General features: G+C 47.9%; 1 long non-coding RNA gene across 2 annotated transcripts; it reads left to right on the top strand.

The window, feature by feature from the left end:
• Positions 1 to 11028: 11028 nt before the first annotated feature.
• Positions 11029 to 14960, top strand: LOC144173229 (uncharacterized). 2 transcript variants are annotated; one of them, XR_013323199.1, is made up of 5 exons: positions 11056 to 11181; positions 12843 to 13011; positions 13207 to 13352; positions 13439 to 13561; positions 14612 to 14960. It is a non-coding gene; the product is annotated as an uncharacterized LOC144173229 (long non-coding RNA). The 2 variants fall into 2 exon arrangements; XR_013323200.1 differs by lacking the exon at positions 12843 to 13011 and having other exon boundaries at positions 11029 to 11181.
• The last annotated feature ends 11017 nt before the right edge of the window (positions 14961 to 25977 follow it).

The following is a 25977-nucleotide window of genomic DNA, read 5'->3' as shown; positions in this document are numbered from 1 at the left end:
GAAGGCATCCTTCTGTTCTTCGCCCGGGGGCCTCTTGAACGGCAGCACGCTCGCAACGAGGGCGCGAAGAAAACTTCGTTTTATTTACTGCTCGCCGTCGCCTACAGCTATGAATGTTCCCTCTGCCTGTCAGCCTGTCTTCCCGGCTTAATTCCGAGCGGAGATAACGCTTCCCCGAACGCGTCACCCGAAAGGAAAGTCTGCGCGTTCGAGGAGCTTATTGCGGAAACATTTTTTTTTTCGCGTTGTTTTTCTCTTACGGAGCTGCGCGTCACGAATGCAGCTACACGCATCCTGCGAGCCCGAAGCAAAATTCACATCAGTGGTGTGTGTTACTATTGACTGTACGTAAAGTCATTGCTATTTTGTTGAACGCGTTGATTCACGGTTCGAAGCCGATGCGCCGATTGCCGTGTCCTGTAAGAGGAAAAGGTGGCCCGCGCTGCGCGGAGCTTTTACCGAAGGGCGGCTAATGGAAGCCGGGACATGTGCAACACGGGAAACGAACGAAGCCTTTCCAAAGTATTCACCGTGAAATCATCATGTTCTCGCTTTCAAAACTTCATTTTATTTAGTTAGAACAAAGATTGTTTGAGTATCGGGGGCCATTAGGTGCTTTGTTGAAAACGCAGCGATATATGCTTACTGCTTTATGCTATATGCTTACTGCTTTATGCTATATGCTTACAAAGCGATATGGAATACAGCGGGAGCTGTTTACAGTATATGCCTGTTCGAATTGATTAATTGGTGGTTTCCGCACCCATCCAGGAACAACCTCCCCCGAAACACGCATGCGAACTGAACTGGCAGCAAAAATACCGTCGAATTAAGAACCTCAGCTGGAAACGCCTAATTGCCGACGCCTCACAACCTGGTTTTCTTGCTACTTTGCAATCTTTGCCAAGGACAGGAGAAAGTTTCCCCAATAATGACTGCGCTGACTCTCCAAATGGACAAAATGCACAACGCCCAGGCACCCTACTAGTCCTCAGTGCCCCTACTGCGGCCGCAACAATACATCGAAGCTTTTCCACCTCATCTGGCATGTTCAGCTCACCCAACTGACCGCGACCAGTTCCTCACAACGGAAGTACGCCCGACGGCTTCTGAAGAACACGTCCAGTATGCCAGAAACAACCCCCAAATGTTACAGCAAATTACGGAATAAGGTCTAAAAACAGGTCTCTATAAAGTAGTATGATGGTGGATCTCAACTCCTTCTCCTCAAGCGCACCCTTTGTGGCTCCGGACAGCTCCTTTTGGATACCCGGATGTCTGTCGTACAAGAGTGTTTTCGCCACTATTACAACCGTGCGTACGATACCTTTATGTGTGTAACCAGACATAGTGCAGTGAAAATATTTATAATAACCATATTCGCCTACCCTTTTTCTCATATCCCGCAACAGGGTCCCTTGGTCTCCTTCTTCTAATAAAATCATCAATTCCATTTCATTTACATGCAAATATCTTACTCCACGGCATTATCACGTGCTTTCCTATATCTGGTTTTATTCCGTGCATTTCCCGGACGTCCCGCACGGAGCACAAAAGCAAATACTGCTCCCTTTGGCACTGTTTATAGCTACCGTGTCATCACTGTCTGTAGCGAAACGTCGAATGGTCGCCGCCCATTGAATATTCAATTCCAGGGACCGTACCGAGGGGTTCTGAGTGGAGACCTGCAAAGCTCATGTAATTTTATGACTTACTATCTCGCGCTACAAACAGAAAACCAGAAAAAAATCGCCCAACTCGCAGTTGAGATGCGAAGACTGAGGAAGCAACGGAGCTGATGGTCTTCACAAGCTTCAACTTGGCTTTTCTTACGTCTGCCCCTTTCCCAAGAAAAGGTTGGTTAAAACGCGAAGCTTGCTGCATGCAGGCCGAGGTAACCCAAGTCCACAATCCACCCTCCCAAAGTCTAAAGTTCAAACTGCCAAAGTCCGAAGCCAAAGTTCCACTTCAACTCAGCGAAAGTCTTAAGACAACGCCCGCGCTACGAACCCAAAGGACATGCTGAACGCCCCGAATGCGATGATAGCGCAATCGGATAGAGGCCGGTTTCATAATGCGGGGACCCAGCTTGGACGCCGGCAACGGGAAGCGTTTTTTTATTGAGGCGCGCACTCCCAACACCTGCTGGTGGGCACCTTGCCTCCTCGCCACTTTCTCCCACACATCTTGGCCTAACACTTTCCCCTCTCCAATTCCCCGAGTGGAATTGGTGCTAACGTTGGGCACGGCCAGAGCTAAAGCTTACACAGCTCCGTCGTTAAAAGGTGCATGGCTAGGTGCGCATTGGCCCCTACCTTTTTATCTTGATTAAATTGCGTCCCTTTACAGTAGCCGGCCATTTTTCCGGACTCCGAAAGTTCGAACTTGCTGGATATTCTGGACTTTCCCGAGGAACTACCTGTTGTCCAATAGAAGTAATCACTCACGGATTTTTCGGACTGCTTTAATATTAGGAGTTTTTTTGTTCCCGTCCAGGTACGAAAAATCATCCGGCTACTGTACACCATGAATAATTTTTTAAATAAAGGAATTATTACGAACTCTAGGCGAATACTGTTAAGGTTAAGCACAGAAACCTTATGGGGCGATTTTCGCGCACTCCGCTCACTTACTCACGGCCGGGTTCAAGGTCGGCACAATATTACTCATCCGTTCATATCCCTCACCCGTACTATTGTATAAGCGGCTCAATGTGGATGAAAAGTGGGTTAAAGTAGAATAGAGAAAAGAAAAAAATAGACTTAAGCTGGCTATCCTGTGTGAGGTCTCTGTGTACTACAAACGGTAAGCATAGAGGAGCAAGAGCTGAGGGATAATCTCACTCGTCTTTCACGCTCTAGAAAGAAGCAAACTTTGGCGCGCGATATAAGTATTTCTTTTGTCGTAACGAGAGAACGGGAGAAATGAGGACAAAAAGACGAATTTAAAATCCCCTTGACCTGAACCCTGAGCCCGAATAGACATTTTTGTAGCGGGCGCACCGGTAAGCAAAACACAAACGCACAGAGGCGACCCTGTGTTGCAGCAGCGCATAGAATGCATAGTACATCGCAAGGCATGCATGCAGCGTAAATACTTTCGAATACAAGTACGCTCGGAGCGTCTGTTTCCACTTCCGCGGGTTCAGTGACTGCCGGGAAGAAAACCGCACAAGGGAACCTTGCAAAAAGGAGAAAAGAGAGAAGCCACGCGAAAAGGGACGGGGGGACATTGAGCGAGAGAGGGGCACAGTTGATAGAACTGCGGCCGAGGCAGGGCGCCGTAGCAAAAGCGGCAGAAGTGGCCAGGGCTGGGCGCATCCATTCAGACGCGGCCGGCCCGTCCTCTGAGCACGTGCGCTGAAGGAGGAGCTTTTGGAACGACGGGAAAGGAGCGCGGCGAAGAACGGATAGCAATCCGATTTTGGCAGCAGCGTCAAAGAGCACACGGGGGAGATGGCGGGTGAAAAGCTTCCCGCGGCTTGTATCGGCCAAGCCGCGCTTTGTTGTTTGCCGGCAGAGGCTTCGGTCACGCCGAAGCACCAGGGGCGCTGGGCCGGGCGACGCGGCTTTCCGCGACGCACGCTTCCACGTTGGAGGGAATTTAGGAAGGGAAGCTAGGCCCTCGTCCGCCCGTCTAGCGATTGGGACGGCAAGAGCAGGCGGCATGTAGAGATGGAAGACGACGGAGTAACCGGAGAGGCTCAGGACAAGCATAGGAGTGAGGAGTGGAGGGCGGCAGTGGCGCGTAGCTGCTCGGACTGGAGGAGATGAAGACGACGGAGAGTGGGCCCCAGTGACTAAGGTGAAGAGAAAAAAGTAAAGAAAAGAAAAAAGAAACAGCAACTCGTATGTGGAAGAAACAAGGAAGAAACCTAACAGATTTTTCTGTATTACTTTCCATTGTGGTCTTCCGGCGCAATGCTGTATTCATTAAGCTGGGTTTTGGTGAAGGTAATGAAGCCGTTTGGTGGGCAGTGACCGTGGCATTTTATCTCCCCGTGTTTACTAACGTGACGAGCTGATTGGCGATTGATGAGCATTTGGTTAAATATAGTAATGACATCACACACACGCACACACATGCACGGGCACGCACGCACGCACACACACGCACGCACACACACATGTACCCGCATAGGTACGCATGGCTTTCTAAGCCGTGCTCTTTCTGTCTAAATTAGATACTTTCTGCAAGCTCGTAGATATAAGCTCGTAGACGTAGACGTAAATTAGATACTTTCTGTAAGCTCGTAGACAGAATTTGCCCTTCACCGACATCGAGGCATTCGTAACATTTCGGGGCCAACTAACGACGGTGCCAACCAGTATTTCACCTAAAAGAAACCGTCAGTTCTGCTAAAGTGACCTTAAGTGCACCTGAAGCCCTGATCCCTCGAACGGCAGCGAGAACGACCGTGGGTATACTTCCTTCTATGCAACCAGGATCTGTTCGGAAGCCGACGTACATGACGCAGTCGGCTCTTCCGCCCCCGTGACGCTATCCGTTCGCAGGATTCGCCAGGGACGTCCTCGCGACGCCGGGAAAAGTTTTCCGGTTAAAGTATCGCGCAAATAAATGCAAACGTGCGCCTTTTGTACGACTCCGCAGACAGCGCCCAGCGTGGCGCGCGCTAACCATGACAAACGACCTGAGGCGGAACACTAGATTGGGAAGCGCATCGCAAAAGACTAATGGGTTCTGCGCTGTTTCCGAAGAGTGCTGGGAAGCGAACGGATGGGCGGCAGGTATGCGACGCTCGACGCAAAGAGACTGGCTAACACGGCGCGCGACGCGCGCAATCACCCCCGTAGTCGCCGCGCCTGCCAAAGCTCGCGCGGGAGTGCGCCCAGCCGGTTAATCGATTCTTGTTGTGCGGGCCGTTTTTGGGCTGTACGAAATGGAAAAGAAGCAGAAATCGTTAGCCCACCGAGAAGTGGCGGTAGAGGTGGCAGTGCCGCCAGCTTTTAAAATCTTATTTTTTACTTGGCAAGGGCTTTGAGAAACTTTACTGAGCAGAGAGTTTTTTGGTTTGTTAATGACTTTGATCATTGTTCTTCGTCATAGCCATGGATAACATTTTTTCGAAGCAATGGCTGGTGTGTGACTCCTGGTATGTGAAACTTGTATGGCACCGGTATGTGATCCGTACAAACGCCTAATGTTGCCGCCTGCGCAGTGCAAGGTATTGTGTACATTAAACGAATGTAATTGGAGCATATGAGGTCGCAAGAAAACAGTTTTCGAATATTTTATTTCATATTTGCGTAAGTATCGGAATATGTCAGGTCATCCCTAATCATCCTCGTATGTGTGACGCTAACATTAAAATGCGGTTATCGTTAGGATACGTCTTAAGGCAGGACAAGTGTTTTGGTGGTTGGGATAATCAGGTCTGCGTTTCTCTTCGATATGTCTTCTTAAATGCTTATCGTCGACTATACGATAACCGCATTCATGCGTTGCGAAATACGTTCTGAAATACGTTCTAGAACTACGGCACACAAATGCTACGCCATCATTTTTCTCGGTCATTTAAACTAGAGTTACCACTGAATAGTTTTTTTTTATTTTCTTATGGAGGCGAAAAACAAAAACGCCAGCGTGTACGGAATTACGGGGCACGTTAAAGAACCTCAGGTGGTCAAAATTAATCAGGAGCCCGTCACTACGGCGTGCCTCATCGCCTGCGTAGCATCTGTGCGTTAAACCCTTCAACCAATCTAACAGTTTTTGTTCACAAAATCAGTCAAACACTTTTGATGCTTATGTGGCATAATGGTATACTAATTCTGCCTATTTTTATTTTTATCTTTCTTTTTTACTGATTAGAGAGTGTGTTGTTTAAGTGACACTCGCTTGCGGCGCCACATGTGATGCTATCATACCAGAAGAGTTCTGCAGTCTTGACTCCCTATACATTTTTTATTGATTCGAAAGGGTACTGTCCAATTGGTACTCGCTGGCTGTCCACTGTTACGAATCGGCCAGCAACACGTGTTTTCCCGCATCAGCGACCACGTGGGAATCGACCATGTGCGCCCGCGTGTTGGTGAATCATACTTTCGTGTCTCGACATGCCGGGTCAATCACCTCGCTTTGCAACTTGCTTCCGGCAGCTGCCAGCGCCACACCCTTCAGGCACCTGCTTGACCTTCCCGGCTTAGCCGTTTCGCTATCAGCGCGATCAGAGTTGATAGCGCGACCCCGGCACCTTTCAAGGACACTCTCCCCCCTCTCTCGGACGCCACAAGGGGCGAAGATGACTCGCGATCTTGGAAAGACTGTGCGTGTGTGTGTCTATGATTTCGTGGCGTGTTACTCTTGGGGGCGTTTTTTTGGGTATAAAAGAAGCAGCACAAACGCTGATATTCATTCCTGTCGGAGCAGCGAATCCATGCGGTCGCTCTTCTCGTGTCCTGTATTGTAACCTCGCCCGTCGGGGCATTGTATGTTTTTTTGGCTTCGGCTCACCTCTCGCTATGAAGTAAACAGTTACGTTATCCTACTGCTCTGGACTTCTCTTCGGCTGCAACAACAGCTCGCCGCTCGCTTCATACACGCTACCCATCGTATGTTGGAGGCCACGGAGAAAGAACCGGGTGCCCCCGCTCGGTCGCAACAACTGGTTGGCAGCGGTCGGATGACAACTTCATGACACCTGGAACCAGCGGTGCGAGACCCAACACCACGGACGTCAAGGCGGCTTCGGACTTCGCAGAATTCACGGCGGTCAAGGGTGAGTGCGGGACTTTTCTTCACTAAGTTTTACCAGGCTTCTGAGGATAGCTGGTAGGGCGTCTGTTTTGTCGCGTGGGTTATTCGCGAAAATCATTTTTTGGAACAGTGGGAAAGCAGTACTCTAGACCGGCCATGAACTTGAAAGCGTTGAAAAAACCGCAGTTGTTGGAGCTTGCAAAAGAGTTGCGCTTGGATGTTACGGACGCGCTGAGAAAGCCAGAGCTGATAGAGGCTATACTCGCTGTTGGGGCTGACGATGACGAGCTGTCCGAGTGCATTGAGCTGATCAATGACAGGGAGACCGCTAAACGTCAGGCTGCAGACGCTGAGCGCCAGCGTGAGGAACGTGAGGAGAAAAAGCGAGAACAGGAGCTCGAGAGGCAGAAACAGGAACAACAGGAGGAAAAGAGACGAGAGCATGAGAGACTCCTACTCGAGCAGGAGGAAAGAAAGCGACAGCATGAGCTGGAAATGAAGCGTCTGGACGTCGAGGCGTCTCGACCTAGACATCAGAGTGGCAGCAGCGTGCAGTCTGCGGCGACTGAGCGACCTACGTTGCGAATGTGTGACCTAATGCGACCCTACAAGGTAGGAGAAGACATCGGTCTTTTTTTGGTCAACTTCGAGCGTACGTGTGAGAGGGCCCAGTTTAGCCGAGACTCATGGCCGCAAAAGCTGCTTACGCTTTTGCCAGGTGAGGCATCCGACGTGATGGCCCGCTTGCCAAAGGAGGAGGCGGAGGACTACCAGAAAGTCAAGTCTAGCCTCCTGCGTAAGTACAGGCTGTCAGCAGAGGCGTTTCGCCAGAAGTTCCGGGAAGCCGAGAAAGCTAGAGGCGAGTCGTACTCGGAGTTCGCCTACAAGCTTAAGGCCAATATGGAAGAGTGGCTCAAAGAGGCAGAAGCTTTCGGAGAGCACGACAAAGTAGTCGAGTGCTTCGGTCTTGAGCAGTTTTACCGCCGACTACCGGAGAACCTGAGACTCTGGGTGCAAGATAGGCCAGGGGTAAAAACTGTGGATCAGGCAGCTCAACTAGCCGACGAGTTCGTCGCACGTCGAGGTGCGCAGGGGCCGAGAGACGGCCACAAAGAGTTCAGGCCGAGGCCTGATAAGTGAGGGCCGAAAGGCAGAGCTCCCCAGGTAGACGGTGGAGCAAGGAAAGTCGTTGTCGGGGATAGAGAAACTGGCCACGACAACGAAACGAGAGCAGCAGACGCTGAGGAGCAGCGCAGAAAGAAAGCCTATGAAGCGCGCAGACAGGCTGCGTGTTACAACTGCGGCGAGACTGGACATTTCGCCGCTAGTTGCAAAAAAGGGAAAACTAGTCTTTCACGTACTAGATCCGGATGAGGATAGCAGGCAACTTTTAGAGCCCTACGTACGCGAGCTAGCAGTTAACGGCAAACCGTGCCGAGTTCTTCGCGATTCCGCAGCAACGATGGACGTGGTCCACCCGTCCTACGTCGAACCGCATCAATTCACGGGCGATTGCGCGTGGATAAAGCAGGCCGTAGAGGCACAAGGCGTGTGTCTTCCGATCGCCAGGATAACCATCGATGGTCCCTTCGGAAAGCTCGAAACCGAGGCCGCTGTTTCTCCCAGCCTTCCGGCGCAGTATCCGTATCTTTTCTCGAACAGGTCCGATCAGCTACTACGCGAAAGGGGACTCGTTTTCGGGGAAGGGATGGTGTTCGCGCTGACGCGCTCGAAGGCTCGCGAACTCGGAGCAAAGGTGGCGGTTGAAAGCAGGAAGGATTCGCGAAAAGAGGAGGTTGGGAAGCTTGCTGAGACTGGCACCGACGTTGCTTCCGAACGCGGCCAGTCTGCCTCCTTGCAGGTTCAGACCGCGGGTGTCGAGCAGCAGCAGCGTCCAACCGAGACACATGATTCTCCGGCAGAGATTTTTGTGGCACCTACGTCGGAAAGTTTAGAGCGGTTGCTGCACGTCGATAGTAAAGCACTGGGCGCGGAGCAAAAGAAAGATCACACGCTGGAAAAGTTACTGGACAATGTAACTGAAGGGGTTGCGAAAAAAAACGTAAGGTTCCAGACGAGGGAGGAGATACTTTATCGCAAGTATCGAGACCGGAGAGGGGTGGAGTTTGACCAATTAGTTGTCCCACAGGTCTATCGTCAGGATTTGTTGCGTCTCGCACACGGCAACTCGTGGTCAGGGCACCTAGGAATACGAAAAACGAAAGACCGCCTATTGCAGGAGTACTACTGCACTCTTAATCTGGTTCCATATAAGTTCCAGTTAAAAAGGGTGATCCACATATTTTATGTGGATCCGAACGAAAGAATAGCTGGAACGAGGCATATAGGTGGATCTTATCTGGAACCGTCAGCTTGTTTTGTTTATGTTCGTGGTTTTTATCTGGAACCGAAGAAATGGGGTCATGCGATGTCGGCGGTTCCGGTTACTGTTCCACTTATGTCCCAGTAAACGGTTGAGGAGAGTGCGTTTGTATATTTTTTGCTCGTGTCTTGTTCCACATAACTCGTGCACGGCAGTGAAGTATGCACTCTTTCATGCATCAACTGGAACAATGAACCGCATATATATTATGTGCTTCTTGACCCAAGATTCACGTGCGCGTTTAATATACACGCGCACACCGCACATAAAATTTAATGAACTTCGCCGACATCTATGATACTGCCTTGCAGCAGTTAACTTTCATTATACGGCTAAGCTGCAGTTTTAGTGATGTCCTTTGACAGAAAACGAAATCCCACTTTTTTGTCAACGCCGTACAAAGCATTAAAAATGTCGAGAGGAGAATATCTTAGGCAAAAGAAGAAATCGCAGGAACCCATTTCCAGGTGTTCTGCGGCACCCAAACCGCTTCGTGAACATCGTATTTTTCTAATTTGAGGCGTCAAGTACAAAATTACCAGTGACTTCAATTTGAGAAGGACTAAACGTCTTCCCTTTCCCCATATGCCGTTCGGGCAAAGCCATAGCTGCTATAGCGCTGAAGAATTCGTGGTGCTTTTGTGAACATCTTCATTACGAAATACATGTTGAGGCCATTACATTTTATGCATTTGGTTTACAAAGCGTCGCAGAAACGGCAGTTTTTGTTCAACACTCAGTCATCATCTCGCTGTGGTGTAGTACGCGCTCAATGGTACTTAGTGCACGTTACTTATGTTGTGATGGGGTACATACATAATGGTAACCAACTGCGTCACATTTTACACCACACACATCATGCTACGCATGCAGTTATATGCTTAGTAGTTAGTTTTTCTATTTTGTCTCGTCCCGGCTAGTAATTTTCACAAGCAAAAACGCAAGCCTCTTTGCAGGAGGAGAATGACACAAAACCCGGAGAACTAAATCTACCCCGCGGCATCTGCCTTACATTCTATATATTTATACTGAAATGGCATTCTTATTTCAAATTATGCATTGCAGTACGCGAAAATTCGCAGTGTTACCCTAATGTTGTTACTTGCCGTAGTAATTCAAGTTCACCGAATGACCTGCCTTCTCCTGCTGGTCCCCCCTGCACTATTGGTGTTCATGAAGAAAAACTGCTGGAAAACGGGCAGATGTATTATTACTCGCTAATTAGCGAGTAATCACACTGGATTCACTATGCGGTAGTAGTTATCTATAACGTGGGTATCAAAGAGTGTCGCAGTATATATAATTGGTATTGGAAAGACTTGTCAAGAGAACGCAGTCAATAAAGAAGCGTCGTTTTGTTTTCACTGCAAAGAAAGAAATAAAGCTGTCATCAAAGTTTATGCACACATACCGCACGCGCTCACGGACCACGGAGAGAAACAACTTTAGCCCAACTAACGTGTTAAATTGGCTAATATCTGAGCTCTTTGTTCCAGCCTCAGAGCAGCGTAGACGTCCGCTTAAAGGCCTACTCCCATTTTCCGAAGCAAATATAAGCGATCAAGGGTGCCGAGTTTGTGATCTCTTCCGCGGACTGGTCACTGGCCACGGCGTCGGCGTGCATCGCCAAAGGCACGCAGGAAGAAAAAGTTGGCCGAAACGATTACGAAACGACCGCCACTTCAGTGCGGCATGCCGTGCGCATGCGTTGACAGCATGCAGGAAAGAATACAAGGCAGCGCCGCTTGCGTTGATGCATGGTATAGTGGGACAGCAACGGGTACAACGACGATGAGGGAAAAACGGGACTGCGTGAACACTTTTAACGACAGCAGCGCCCCTACGTCTCAACGTTTACGGAAGCTAGTTTTTGTTCGTCCGCATGCAGCGCCGCCAGTGGCCTTCTGTAGCGATTTTCTCGATTGCTCGCGTTATGCGCCTGATGTACTAAATGAACTGTCGGTCAGACTGGTGGGAACGGTTACCAGTTTGGTTGTGGCGTGAAACTGCGGATTTCTTCATGTCCTCAGGCTGTATTTACTGTTCGACGAAGTGAAGTTTTGCCGGGAGGCGCAAAAAAGGTCAGTGCTGCTTATTTATGTTCTGGTAACGGTTGTTGTTCATTGACTTGTTCATCACTGCGTCCGATAAACGTGCCGCTCCGCTGCCTGTTCGATGCGGGAACGTTTGCGGCCGTTATTCACTTAAAGGAGCCATGAAGACAAAATACAAGTTAGGTTTATTAGAAAGACTGCTTAGTCCCGATAACAATGATACCAATATCATCGCAATCTTCGAACAAATAACGGAGATATTAAAGAAAACGTGTGACGCCGTGGCGACCCCCTAGCCAATTTCCCGCAACTTTTCTGTGACGTCACGGAACCTTGTTTGTGCGATTGGCGGCCGCCTAACTGACTTGTCGCGACGACACATGACTGGACGTCTGTAATGCGGCCTCTAGTTCCATTTGACCGCATCACTTGAATGCTAACGTGCAGCTAACGCACTGAAAATTATGTTTTATTGTTGGCCCGTATGACGTCATTCTTGCTCATAACACGTCACTGTGGCGCGAAATTTGAAAGTTTTTAAATACTTCTTGCTTTTTTTTCGTTAAAAAACATCTTTTGTGACTGTAACGGAGCTGAGTGAGATACTGAATCCTAGTTCTTTCAAATTAAACAAAGTTGTATTTTCTCTTCATGGCTCCTTTAAGCTTGCGTGTTTGTGGGTCGGAGTCGGCTTGACATTTCTGACTGCGTACGTTAGCTAGTGCTAGTTAGAAAGTGGCTGGTGCGCGCATTTCTCGAGTCTGCATGCCCCCTTACGGTGAGGTGTTGCTTAGTTGTATATTGACGGTTGCTGTGCCTGTCAGCGCTACTGAATCTTCTCGGGTTAGTCGCACGCTATTGTCTCACGCGCACACACTGCACAACATGTTTGTCGGAGCGTCTGTCTTTAGACTTATCGGTATTTTCAAACTTTCGTGTTAATTGCGTTGTGTTGGTCTTCTGAGAGCCATAAATTTACTGTGCTAATCACGCTATTCCGTCTAAAGTTGATGTGCGTTCAAGGCGTTGGCGGCAGCACTGCTTACGTTTATCTGTGCTGTGTGTGTAGTTGTTCATTGTTTCTTCCAATGCCTTCGATGAATTTAGGTGGTCTATTTACACTAGTCAACGTTAGTTGGCTCCCTGACGTGTAGTGAAATGCAAGGGAAAGTGGTTGTCTGAGCAGTAGCGTAGTAACAAAACGTTCCTTTTGTGGAGGGGAAGGCAGGTGGAAACACGCAGAAAGTGTGGTGCCGTTTCTATGCTGTCAATGTCAGTGGTAACCTGAGACCTCAGAATAATTACCCATAAAACTCACGTGTGGACTATTAGAAGTTGTAACGTCACAAAGTAAGTTTAAAAATAATCCATTCCTGCCATTTTATGCTATCAATGTCAGTGGCAGCTCGAGAGTTGGAATAATTTTCAAAACGCTCGGGTGCAAAGTTGTAGCATCATGATGTGCAGCAAACATTAATTCATTTCTATTCTACTTTGAACGTAGAAATTATACTGCAAAAACAGATTGCTACATTCTGTATTCATACTCTATGACCTGTTCAGAAAGAGTATATGGCTGACTGTGGAGACATTTGGCCCTCCACTGATAGGTTGTGACAAACGTTTTTGTTCCTCTGCAAAAAAAAATGAAAACAAATTATTTCCTTTCTTTACATGCTCCTGCGAAGTCATGACTGTGGCATTCACTGGCTGAAGATATCTTTGGCATGCTGAAGGGTCGTCGGGGAGAGTGTGGCGGATTATGAATGCTCTGTGGAGCTCATAAGCCACAAAAGAGTACTTTTTGAGTTGTGCATATTGTGCAGATATTCACCAGTTCGCATAGACCAAGGACAGGTGAGCTTAAAGTATATTCAAATATTTTCATATCTCAAATTGTTTAGCAAGGAAAGATTACCAGGGCTTCCGCTGTAAAAAAGACATTATACTTTCGTGGAACGAATCAGACATTGTTCAATATTTTCTCGTGCTCCTTGGGTAAAGCGAGGCATAAATTTATTATCTGATATTTTTGTACTGTTTATTTTCTAGGCAATAGGGCGAAGATAGACCTAGAACAGTGGTACAAGGAATGCATATGGCCATTTTATTTGTATTTGGACCCCTTCTTGGAAGTGTATCATCAGAAGGCAACACATTAAAGCTCTTGCACGGGATGAAATCATTGCATTCTACAAGTAAGTACGCACTGCCATTTTTGGGTCTTTCATGGCGCGTTTTTAGGTAGTTTCTTTATAACTAATGGTTTGAAACTTCTTTTCAGTGACAGCTTGGCCTGTGGCTCAAGGTGACAGTCGGAGCTTTTCGGAACACGTTAGCGAAACTTTCCTGGAAGTGCACTTTGAGACGGCCCTGGCAGAAACACCCGGGTCTTAATTTTGGTTGGGTAAACTGGCATTTTGTTTTTGCGAGACTCAATTTCTGGGTCTGTTCGTCCTAATAAAATCTCAGTGTTAAGAAGTTATCGTGAACGCCAATATTGGCCATTGTGTTCACATTCCGCCTATTACGGATGCTCCAACAGTGGCAAAAAAAAACCCACTATTTTGTATTTTAGTTTTGTAAATATTTAGCTTTTACACCTTGAGAGTTGTGATTTGCCAGCACCACGGACACGCCCAACGTGGTTGCTGCTACAACAATACGGTGGCAACTGACAATTTAAACTTCCCGCTGTTAATACGCCCGTAGCACCAATAATACTCCCAAATTCAGGTGTAGCATGAGTAATGCTTGCATTGGATTTTGACAGGTGGTTAAATAAGGGGTAATTTTTTTAAAGGGAATTGTTTAGAGCGCAGAAAGTGACGTCTGCAAGAAAATGTGCTATAGTTGGGATTTATAAGAAAATTGTGCAACAGCCTAGTTCAGCATTAGTCAGCTGAACTTCTGCCTCATACCACTACGAACCATGGAGGTAATACATATCGAGAGGGAAATATTTTAGGGGGAACTAATTCCAAAAAAAAATTTTGCCACAGTGCGATATTTATGATTTCCTGTGATTGGCCATTTATTTCTTTGTGGTAGAAACATCGTTTAGCTGTAAGTTATAATAAGCCAGTTTCACTACAGCATTCTAGGGAGCACATTATACAGTACAGAGAACATTTTTTGCAGAGAGAAGGTGTGCAAAATATAATGCCGAAAGGTGATTATGGTAATTGTTATTTGATTAATAAACGAAACCTTTCAAAGATAAAAAAAACCTTATATTCAGGATACCGAGGCAGCAAAGTTGGATACCTTCCAGAATCACGGCAATTTCATTGATTGTCTGTGGTGATATTGTTTAGCGCACTTTCACCTTTAGCAGCACTCCCAGAAAAAACCCAAGGAATCACTGATTTTAAATCAATTACTGTGTTATGAAAGGGACTAAGCAACTCACTCATTTAAAGCAACCATGTAACAAAATTTTCTTGTTTTCTTGAAGGTACATGAGGTGAGCAGTAAGTCTTCTCGAGGCCCGGTTATTCTGAGAGAAGGGACTGGCGGCATCAATATTGCCCGCAAGAAACACATCACAGATTCGCCGCCTGCATTGTCACTTCAGGATGTGGTCATCCTCTTCGCCCCATATGTCATCTTTTTCATCGTGTCATCATGTTCATATGGTTGTGTGCCTTTGGAGAGTTCTTGGGACTTTTGCAGGGAGTTCTTGGAAAGCATGAGAAGTTTGACAGTGGCCTGGTGTCATTTAAGTTGGAGTCTCTGTTGAAATACTTGAAGTGTTCAGCTCTACTTGGGATTTTAAATTATTGGTAGAGGTTAAAGTATCTCTTGAAAGACATGAAGGAGGTCAGATGAAAGACATGATGGGTGAAATCAGATGAAGAGGTTTAAGTTACTGGCACATGCAAGTTTCATGTCAACTGAACACTGAAGTCGTGCCTTATTCTTCATCATTGGCACAATGCGCAGGCTGCCTTTGAATCTATAGTGGGTGTTAATGTAGTTCATGGCACCGCATTGTAACGTCCTTATTATTCAAGTGTAGCTCATGAGATTTTTTTTTTTCATGGCAGTGCTGCTGCTGATGCAAAAGTGACAGTGATTATTTACGCAGATGGCTTCCGCCTTCATTGATAAATTTTAGTACAGGATATGAGCTGACACCCATGTCCGAGAAGAATTTAAAATGTGCGCATTTGGCTTGAACAAGTTTTCTTTTTTGAACAAAGCTGCATTTCTTGTTTGGCAGAAGCAGGGCTTTGGTCACAATTACACTGATAGCAAGACGGGAGGGTTTTTATAGCACGCAACTGTGAGTTTCACCTAAGGTAAAATGTTGAGGCTGGAAAAAATGCTTTCAAGTCTGCTTTGTAAAACTGGTCACCTGTATGATTCAACGCTGGCTTGTTTGCTTCTTACGGATGTCTGACTTGTTGCCGCTTGAATTGATGACGTATATAATTAGTCTGCTTGTTAAATTTTAATATGTGTAACATGCTTCCAGCTACCTGGTTTGCAAAATTATATAAGATTCACGCTGGCTTTTGTGAGATTTCTTGGGATGAATTATTTTAAACAGCTACAAATTGTTTGGGCAAGTAACGTGCCTTATGTCAGGCCTTTTCAGGACGCTCATAAAGTCTATTTTGCCTACAAATAGCTTGATGTTCCACTTACGTCTGGTGTCAGCAAACTACTATCTTTAATAATGATGTTTTAATGGTGGCATACTGACACATGTGACCTCTCGTGTCAAAATGTTTTATCGTTAATCTTGGCTCGAGCGTTGTTTTCCTAAACTCTTGCACTGCACTGTTGTAGGTTTGTGATAATACAACCGTGTATGGCTTGTTTTTAGGCCTTTCCCTACAATTTAATAGCAAACTGCATTTTCCCAAACAGTTATGCGTAAACATAGTATGGCAAGCGCAATGAGTCATTCCGCCTTTGCATTACCTTGGTTTATCTGTTAAGACAGCATATTTGATGCTCACTGTTGTATAATGTCTGTGTCAGTGCCGCGGTAGACGCACACGTCTATTTATTTGTGAAGCAGTTGCCCCTAATACCGTCTTTATTAACCATGTTTTTGAGTAAAGGTGAATATGTGAAAATGCCACTTGGAGCCTAGTGTTATCGTTATGGTATTTATTCCTTGTACGTTGGTCATTTTCTGTGCAATTTAAAATAGACAGCTATTCAAATCTGAAATGTATGCAGACTAACACCCAATAAAGTTGTATAGTATATTGAAAAGCAGTGTATGAGTCATAATAGTTGGTTTAGTGCGTATTTTAATGCAAGTATATTGTTTCTTTTACATGCAGCTGAAACCCAGAACAGGATTCTGCGGGTGAAGCCAAAGACAGTGCCGCTCTAGGTGCCTCAGACCAACTTTTATATAGAACTGTGCTCCGATAGGCAACTGTTGGGAACTGTCAGGGACCCCACTGCTGCGGTGGTTTCTGCTTTCCAATTGTTGGTATCACTGCGGGTCATATATCAAGGCTGTGCCCCTAATGGTGCTTGCGGTTTTCTGCTGATACCAATGCATCCGCCAGCCTGGCATATGACCTCGGTGTATACCGACAGGAAAGCAGAAATATTGGAAAAGTGGAGTCCCATAGACAGCTTCCCAATGCCTATAGGAACACCGTTTTATATAAACAGCTGGCCTGAAGGTACCTGGAACGGCGCACCGGATAAATTCCATAATCATTTTACATGGATCAATGTTCCAGTAACTTAAACTACCCTTTTATTTGGAACAGTGATCCGCATACTTTTATTTGGAACACCGATCCACATAATTTAGTTGCAAAAATATGTGGGGAACTGTTCCACTTAATTTTCAGGATATGTAGAACACGGTTCCAAATATATAACTGGAACTTTTTTGCAAAAAAGTTCCAGTTACTAAGTGGATCTTACGTGGAACCAGATTAAGAGTGTGGCCAGGATGCTTTCGCGACGTCGAAAACTTTGTGCGCACTTGTGATGTGTGCCAGAGAGTGGGCAAGCCGGGAGACAAAACCAAAGCGCCCATGAAACTTGTGCCTGTTATCACGGAGCCCTTTCGCCGTCTCGTGATCGACACGGTTGGCCCACTGCCCGCGACGACCTCTGGCTACCGTCACATCTTGACAGTGCTCTGTCCTGCTACTAAGTTCCCCGAGGCCGTACCCTTGAAGGAGTTGAGCTCAGTGGAAATTGTGAACGCCCTACTGTCAGTGTTCGCGAGGGTCGGCTTCCCGGCGGAGATACAGTCGGACCAGGGCACAGTTTTTACGAGCGCACTAACGACGACGTTTCTCGAGAAGTGCGGAGTAAAACTCATTCATAGTTCCGTGTACCATCCTCAGTCGAACTCTGTCGAGAAGCTTCACTCAGTAATGAAGCGCGTTCTCAGAGCCATGTGCTACGAACGAAAGACTGACTGGGAGCTGTGTTTGCCGGCCGCGATGTTTGCTTTGAGAACGGCTCCTCACGAGACGACCGGGTTCACGCCAGCGGAACTTGTTTACGGGCGCTCGTTACGTTCCCCCCTCCGCATCCTCCGGGAATCGTGGGAAGGGAGAGGCGAAGACCCAATGGTTGTAGAATACGTACTCTCGCTAATGGACCGCTTGCACAGGGCACAGCAGCTAGCGGGCACCGCCATGAGCACAGCCCAGAAAAAGTCCAAACCCTACTACGACAAGGGAGCCAGGGCACGTCAGTTTGAGGTGGGAGACCAGGTAATGATTTTGCGGCCATCTCAACGCCACAAACTAGAGGTTCAGTGGGAAGGCCCGGCAAAAATCCTTCAAAAATTGTCTGAAACGAACTACGTTGTGAGTGTACCTGGAAAGCGCAAGCTCCAGCAAGTATACCACAGCAACCTACTAAAGCCCTACAGGCAGCGGGAAGCGGTGGTGCAGATGCTAGTTAACATACCCGAGGAGATTCCCCCCGATATTCCGGAATTGGGGCCGCTTACCCATGACAGCACGAGTAGCCTCGTTAACGACCTAGTAACGAAGGCGGAGCTAGAGCCTGACCAAAAACGCGAGTTGGAGGCACTGTTAGAGGAGTTCTCGGACCGGTTTTCGGATAAGCCCGGCAGAACTTCCCTCTTAACGCATGACATCGAGCTTACGTCTTCCCAGCCCGTCTGTTCAAAAGCGTATCGAGTGTCGCCGCGACAGCGCGAAATTCTGGAAACTGAAATCCAGAAAATGTTGGCTCTGGATGTGATAGAGGCTTGCGAAAGCGACTATACTTCACCCCTGATACTGGTTGAAGTTCCTGGCAAGGATCCGCGACCATGTGTAGACTATAGGAAGTTAAACCTTATCACCAGAGACCAAACCTACCCGATACCGAACATAGAAGAACGTATCGAGAAAGTAAGCAGCGCTTGCTTCATTTCCACTTTTGACTTGGTGCGGGGATACTGGCAGGTTCCGCTGACGAAGGAAGCTAGCCGGTACGCGGCGTTTATTTCCCCCATGGGCACCTTCCGACCAAAGGTTTTGAGTTTTGGGCTGAAAAACGCGCCATACTGTTTTTCAAGTCTCATGGACAAAGTGTTACGGGGGTTCGACGACTTTGCGTTGCCCTATTTAGACGACGTGGCTATCTATTCCGCCTCGTGGCCGGAGCATCTGGAACACCTGCGCTCCGTGCTTTCACGTTTGCGTGAAGCTGGCTTAACGATCAAGGCACCTAAATGTCAAATGGCACGCGCGGAAGTCACTTACCTTGGTCACGTTATAGGTAGGGGTCATCGCCGACCTTCTGAAGTTAAGGTAGCGGCAATCCGAGACTTCCCGCAGCCCCGAACCAAGACAGACATTAGGTCGTTCTTGGGAATCACAGGTTACTATCAGAGGTACATTCCTAGGTACTCTGAGCTGGCTAGCCCTCTGACCGACGCGCTTCGGAAAAACGAACCGCTAACAGTCGCGTGGGACGAGACAAAAGAGCAGGCGTTCGCCGACCTGAAAAATGCTCTAACTAGCCACCCTGTGCTGAACTCGCCAGACTACTCAGAGCCCTTCGTGGTCCAGTGTGATGCTAGTGACCGTGGGATGGGGGTTGTGTTGTGTCAGAAAGCTGACGACAATGAGGAACACCCAGTCTTGTACGCAAGTCGTAAGCTGACGATTCGTGAAGAAGCGTACAGCGCCTCCGAGAAGGAGTGTGCGTGTCTCGTCTGGGCGGTGCAAAAACTGGCCTGTTACCTCGCCGGCTCGAAGTTTATAGTAGAGACCGACCACTGCCCTCTCACGTGGCTGCACACGATGTCCTCAAAGAACGGTCGCCTCCTACGCTGGAGTCTGGCTCTGCAGCAGTATACGTTTGAAGTGCGGTACAAAAAGGGGAAACTGAATGGCAATGCTGATGGCTTAAGTCGGAGTCCTTAAGGCGAGAAATGGCCTGTAGACGCCTGACTCTCAAATTCCTTTGTTTTTCCTGAAGCAGGTTTCGCCTTTACGATTACGTTTTTTTTTTTTGTGTGGGACATTTCCAATCGCGCGAAATGTCACCTTTCAGGTTTGTACACTTGTCTAAAGTACTGCTGGGCTAAAATAGAACTAGTGTAGATAGTTATTAGCGTCGCAACAAAAAGCCTGGTAGATCTTCAGTGTGGATTTGTCTTCGCACTTGCCGGCGATGCAGTTGTGTCTTGCTGTGTTGTTCTGTTGCTTGCCTGTCCAAGCCAGAGACGTTCTTGGGGAGCAACTACTCGTCCAGTGATCGGCCCTGTGAAGCTCCAGCACGGTGTCGTACAGCCCCGGCCTGGAGTCGAGCGTCTGCTGAGCACTTCACTGCGAAAGCATCCCTCCGGACAACGGTTGCAGACCCTTATCCATCGGGATCTCGGACCCCCGGCGGAGAAGCTGTTACGAATCGGCCAGCAACACGTGTTTTCCCGCATCAGCGACCACGTGGGAATCGACCATGTGCGCCCGCGTGTTGGTGAATCATACTTTCGTGTCTCGACATGCCGGGTCAATCACCTCGCTTTGCAACTTGCTTCCGGCAGCTGCCAGCGCCACACCCTTCAGGCACCTGCTTGACCTTCCCGGCTTAGCCGTTTCGCTATCAGCGCGATCAGAGTTGATAGCGCGACCCCGGCACCTTTCAAGGACACTCTCCCCCCTCTCTCGGACGCCACAAGGGGCGAAGATGACTCGCGATCTTGGAAAGACTGTGCGTGTGTGTGTCTATGATTTCGTGGCGTGTTACTCTTGGGGGCGTTTTTTTGGGTATAAAAGAAGCAGCACAAACGCTGATATTCATTCCTGTCGGAGCAGCGAATCCATGCGGTCGCTCTTCTCGTGTCCTGTATTGTAACCTCGCCCGTCGGGGCATTGTATGTTTTTTTGGCTTCGGCTCACCTCTCGCTATGAAGTAAACAGTTACGTTATCCTACTGCTCTGGACTTCTCTTCGGCTGCAACAACAGCTCGCCGCTCGCTTCATACACGCTACCCATCGTATGTTGGAGGCCACGGAGAAAGGACCGGGTGCCCCCGCTCGGTCGCAACACCACTTATGCTCACTTTTCTGTTTACACCCACTGTATAACTAAACATGTGGCTTTCGTTCTCTCTTGATTACGTAGCTTTTCAAGTTTACTGATAAATAAGAGGACCAAGGACCGAGACGTACCGGTGATTCGATGGTGCTTCTATTTACAAAGATGGCGACTCGAGGAAGACGAAGCAGCGCGTGCTATATCTGCTCACGCGACTATGGGCACCGATGATGGTGATCTCATCGGTGCAGCAATGATGACACCCATAAAGTTTCTACATTTACTTTTGCTTCGTTTCTAGGTTAAGTTGTTGTTTGTTTTGCATACCTCTTTCTCGGTTCAGCTCCATTTAGCTTTTGTCTTTCTAAATAGGCATGTAGTGGGTAACTTCTGTGTGCGTGTTCGTGTGCGTGCGGACGTTTGTTTCGGGGGCTAGCCGTTGCCGCCACTTGCCTTGTGGCCCCACCCATGGACCATAGACCCCGCCCATCTCTTTTGGTGTCCTTCTGTACCCGTTTCCCAACAGCGATGTTGTTCGAATAAAAAGGGTGATCTATTGATTTACTGAAGTATAACTAACTTATTGCGCATAATTTTTCGGTTATGCTTTACAATTTATTTCATTATCATTGTCAGCAAAGCCACTGCTCCACAACAACAACAACAACAACAAAAAAGAAGCCCGCGGAGAACACCTCATTTATATTTTGTTATGACTTTCATATGTACAAAATTTTGCACCGACAGAGAGGCGGGGAGCGAATTTATGTGCCCCATTTTCTGCCTGAACAGGGCGTTGAACTTTTAGGACATCCATCCTCGTACTCATAACAAGAAGAGGGGTCATAAGTTACAATTTACGCCACCCTGTGTCATAAAGGAGAAGAAACTGAAGTGCAGAAAATGTGGTACCAAGAAATGCGGGAGGCCCACCGAAAAAGCAAGCTTTGCAACAGCTTAAGCCGCCCAGTATTTCAGAAACGAGAAGTGATTGCGTTCTTTTAAGTACGAGCGCAGCACGGAAATTTCTTCGTTTGCCGTCTGCCTTAGGCTTACTCGAACGCCTTCTGTTTAAACTCCTGCTTTTCGGCTGCGTTTCCGCTCGTTTCGAAAGCGCATTTCTCGCCCTTCGCCAATCCACTTGCAGCGAAGGTGCGTGGGATTTTCACGCTCCCACTTTATGCGAAATTTATTATGCGCCAGCTACGGCACGAAGTAACGAGGAGCTCGCATGCTCGTGACTCTTCCGCGAACCGCAACCTTCTTGTGGGAAACGAGCAGGGGAGATCTTGCTGAGTGTGGGCTAGCGCTGAGTCGGGATAGGCCCTTCCCGAAGTTCTGTTCCACGAAGAGCGAATGTTTCATAATCTGGCCACTGAGCTTCGTCGAGCCTCCGCTGGGGCGGAAAATTCAGACGACCCTCGCTGCAGTGCGCGTTTGCCCACATCGGACTGGATGCACACCTGGCGCGAAATGAAGGATTAGGAAGCAGCTCCCGGATTGGGTCGTAATGCCGGCATATATGCATGAGGGCAGAAAAAGATGCCAGCTTCCGAACGTTTCTTCCGATCATTATAGGAGGCGGCGGTTTGGGCGTCTCGCACTTGGGTACGTACAAGCCTCTGCAGAAACCATCTCGCTTGGAGAGTGCATCTCACTGTACGGATGTACATAAAGGCTGGAGGCCGCTTGAAAAAAGGATTCCTGGGCACCGAGTCCTTCCCCTCTGCCTAATGTGACAGACAGACAGACAGACAGACAGACAGACAGACAGACGGACAGCCGGATGGACGGACGGACGGACGGATGGAAAGACGGACGGACGGACGGACGGATGGAAAGACGGACGGACAGACATACAGACAGGCAGACGGACGGACGGACGGACGGACGCACGCACAGCTACACACACACTCATACACGGGATGTACTGTGATCGATCCCGCAAGGGAATGCAGGCTCGAAGGGCCCGTAATCCAGAGCCCTCGCGTGATTAGAAATACAAATAGAATAATATAAAAACGAAAAAAAACTCACAGACAAGCAAGTGTCTATGAGACCCAGCACTCTGGCGGGATTAGCCAAAAAGCAAGGAAAAAAAAAGGAATCAGCGAATAAGACGCTGTTTGGGTTGACTTGTTTCTTCACTGCCTCAAGACAACATAAGATCTGTAATAAGGAGAAGCGACGTAAAAATGCCTATGCATTAGTCTTAAATTCTCGGAATCTCTGAAACTTCTTGCCGAGTTTCTCTCTTTAGGGCTACGTTTAAAACATACAGGATGAAGAGATAAGCAGGAAAAAAGAATTAACAAGTGTCCCAAAACAGCGTCAAATATAATGTGTTGTTGGAAGAATGGCGTCCTTCAGCATGGCAGACGGAAGACGTGTGTACAGCGAGGCACAGTGAGGTGAATATTTACAGATTCGTGTGACTGGAGGGAGCGACCAGAGGGCCCAGCCCGTGCACATGCAACCAAGCTATAGAGAGGCTGAGTTGAGGCCCATTTCACGGCGGGGTGACTCCGTTCAAGGCGACCCGCCCTGAGCTATATTCTCCCGGCGATTTTCCGGTCACCGGTGCTTTCTACAAATAGGGCAAAACCTTGAAGGAAGGAGCATGCTCCCAACTTCCGTCGTTACGCTAAGGAACAAGTAAATAGACTATTTCTTTTTTGGTCATTTTGTTCCTGGTGCTTGAGAACCTGTAAGGTGCGACGTATGGAACAGAATAACCAGTGAATCCTTGAAAGTACAATTTTTTATGCGTAGCTCTCTCGGGCTAGTTACCTAGGTATTTTTGTGTTTGTTTGTGTGCGTGTGTGTGTGTTTGCGTGCGGGGGGTTGGGGGTGGGTGATACGTGGTCGCTTTTTCGTGTTGTGAAAAACCATTCTCTATTTAGGCGCCCTTAATGATAGCGCGTAAAGACAAATTATATATGTATTAAAAGGTTCGTTTTCGGGTAAAACCCGATATTTTTTTTATTTTTACACCCCGAACATGTTTCAGGAGCATCGGGTTAAGCCCTATCTCTTCCAGGATGAGCCTTTTCAAAGTAGCAATCTTCAAAGTTGTGGGCTGACAAGTCTGCCGTTCTCAACAGAACTTGCTGGAAGAAAGCACCACAAACACAGCTGTCGAACTTATTGAGTATTGGCATGTCTCTGCCGTTTCATACCCCAAGCTCGCAAATGCTGCACTGCTATTGGTGTGCCTAGCTAATGAAAGCTGTGGTGTGGAGAGAGAGAGAATGAACATCTTCAATTTGGAGCTTAATGGTGCAGGATGGTGAGAGCACCACCGGTGGGGGCGTCCGCTAGTCCAGGATGCCCTGGCTGCTCGTAGAGAAGTTTTTGCCTGCTGAGATACGTTCAACGATCCGGCAGGTCTCGAACGGGGGCCGAGATGTTGCGTATGCGGATGATAGTTCATATACACAAGAATGTGTAAAAAACAGGTGATCAGCTTTTTGTGAATAAAAAGTATAAATTCTTGGAAGTTATCAATGCTCTTTACTGTCATCATTATTTTTTCATTTCCAAAGAGTCATTAAATTTCCGAGAGTATTTGCTATATATAAAAAACCCTGGTCGCTTTCACCCGCAAAAAAATGTCGCAGTATGAGATTTCTTTAAATGGACAACATATTCCTTACGTAAAAAGTCACCGGTTTCTGGGAGTTATCGTAGACCGGGATCTATCATAAACTCCTCAAGTTTCATACCTGAAAAAAACACTACGTGCAGTGGTCCAGCTAGTCAAGTTTCTGACCGGAAAGACGTGGTGTGTCTCTGTGCACTCGATGTTACGCCTGTACGATGCCCTGTTTCTCGTTATTTTGCGTTACAGCCTGACTGTATTAACCAACCCGTGTAAAACCAACCTACAGGCTATTCAAGCCATACAAGCCCAGGGTCTTCGGACATATCTCGGTCTCCCGCGTTGCGCCTCAACTGTGGCCACAATTTGCATTGCAAGGGATCACCCGATCACAACCCACATGACAGTGGAGACACTGAGGGCGCACATTAGGCAACTCACCCGGTCGCCCCATCCACCTTGCATCCCCACCTTCAACACAATCACACTGCAGGCATCTTTTTGTAAGGTGGTGTCCGCTCTCAGTGGGAGCTTGCCATCGAGCTATGCACCTCCGTCTCGGCCCTCGCCGCTACTTTGGTGTCTGTTACAGCCACAACTGCACCTTAACCTCCCGGGAATAAAAAGAAAGCGGACCTTCCACCAAGCGGTCTTCAACGTCTCTCCCTACTCTTTCTACATGAGGCTTACAGAGACCGGGTCCATGTCTACACAGATGGGTCGGTCACCACGTTCTGCCGGTGCTGTTATAATACCAAAAAAGTCGACCGAAATTCACTTTAAGCTTTCAAACTACACGACATCAACCGCTTCTGAATTGACAACTATTCGGAGGGCCCTTCTATTCATACAGCGGGAATAGCCAGAAAAATGAGTTGTGCTATGCGACTCGAGGCCTGCTCTTCAGCGCATTCAGTTTGCCCTCCGGCGCGGCCCATACGAACAACTTGTGGCTGAAATCCGGTGCTTATATGACGCAGTAGTCAGGCATGGACATGATATTGTTTTCCAGTTGCTCCCAAGCCACTGCGGCATTACTAAGAACGAACAGGCGGATAGAGCGGCTCATGGCGCCCACAAAAGTGCAAGATTGACCCGCATCCCTCTATCACGCACTGATTCAGCAAGGTCGCTGCGGTCCATTGCCCGCGAAGTCACTCTCGCTAAGTGGAATACACCAGAGTTCTCGAACGCTCGTATTTACTCTCTCGACCCCGATTTGCAGCGCCACCTACCTAATAACGTTCCACGCTCGGACGTCACCTTAGTTTGTCGCCTGTGGCTAGGTGTTGCCTTCACCGGTGCTTACTCCTACACCATTGGATTGGCCAGCAGCCCTGCTTGCGATGTGTGCTCCACCGACGAGACGCTTGAACACCTTCTGTGCCATTGTGACCGATTCATAACACCGAGGCAACAGTTCTTCACCAAACTTCACCAACTCGACGACCACCCGTTTACAGCACAGACAATTTTGTGTCATAGGCGTTGTCCGTCGCAGACCGAAAAGGCTACAAAAGCCTTACTTTGCTTTATGAAGGACACGGCCCGGGCCTGCCTGAACGATTGTAAGGACATTACTACAGTGTAGTGCCCTTTGTTCGCCAATTTTTTCAGTGTTCCGCCTTAGTTTTGTGCATTTTCTGGTTTTGTGTGCGTCCTTTGTATCGCCTTTGTAGTTGCCTAGTCACGCCTTGTGTTTTTCCTCATTTTCTTTTTAT

This window comes from Haemaphysalis longicornis, unplaced genomic scaffold (genome assembly GCF_048455015.1).
Source record: "Haemaphysalis longicornis isolate Haplotype H1 unplaced genomic scaffold, Haemaphysalis longicornis Haplotype H1 scaffold_3, whole genome shotgun sequence".
NCBI classification, from domain to species: Eukaryota; Metazoa; Arthropoda; class Arachnida; order Ixodida; family Ixodidae; genus Haemaphysalis; species Haemaphysalis longicornis.
This window is presented reverse-complemented; position numbering and strand designations above follow the sequence as displayed.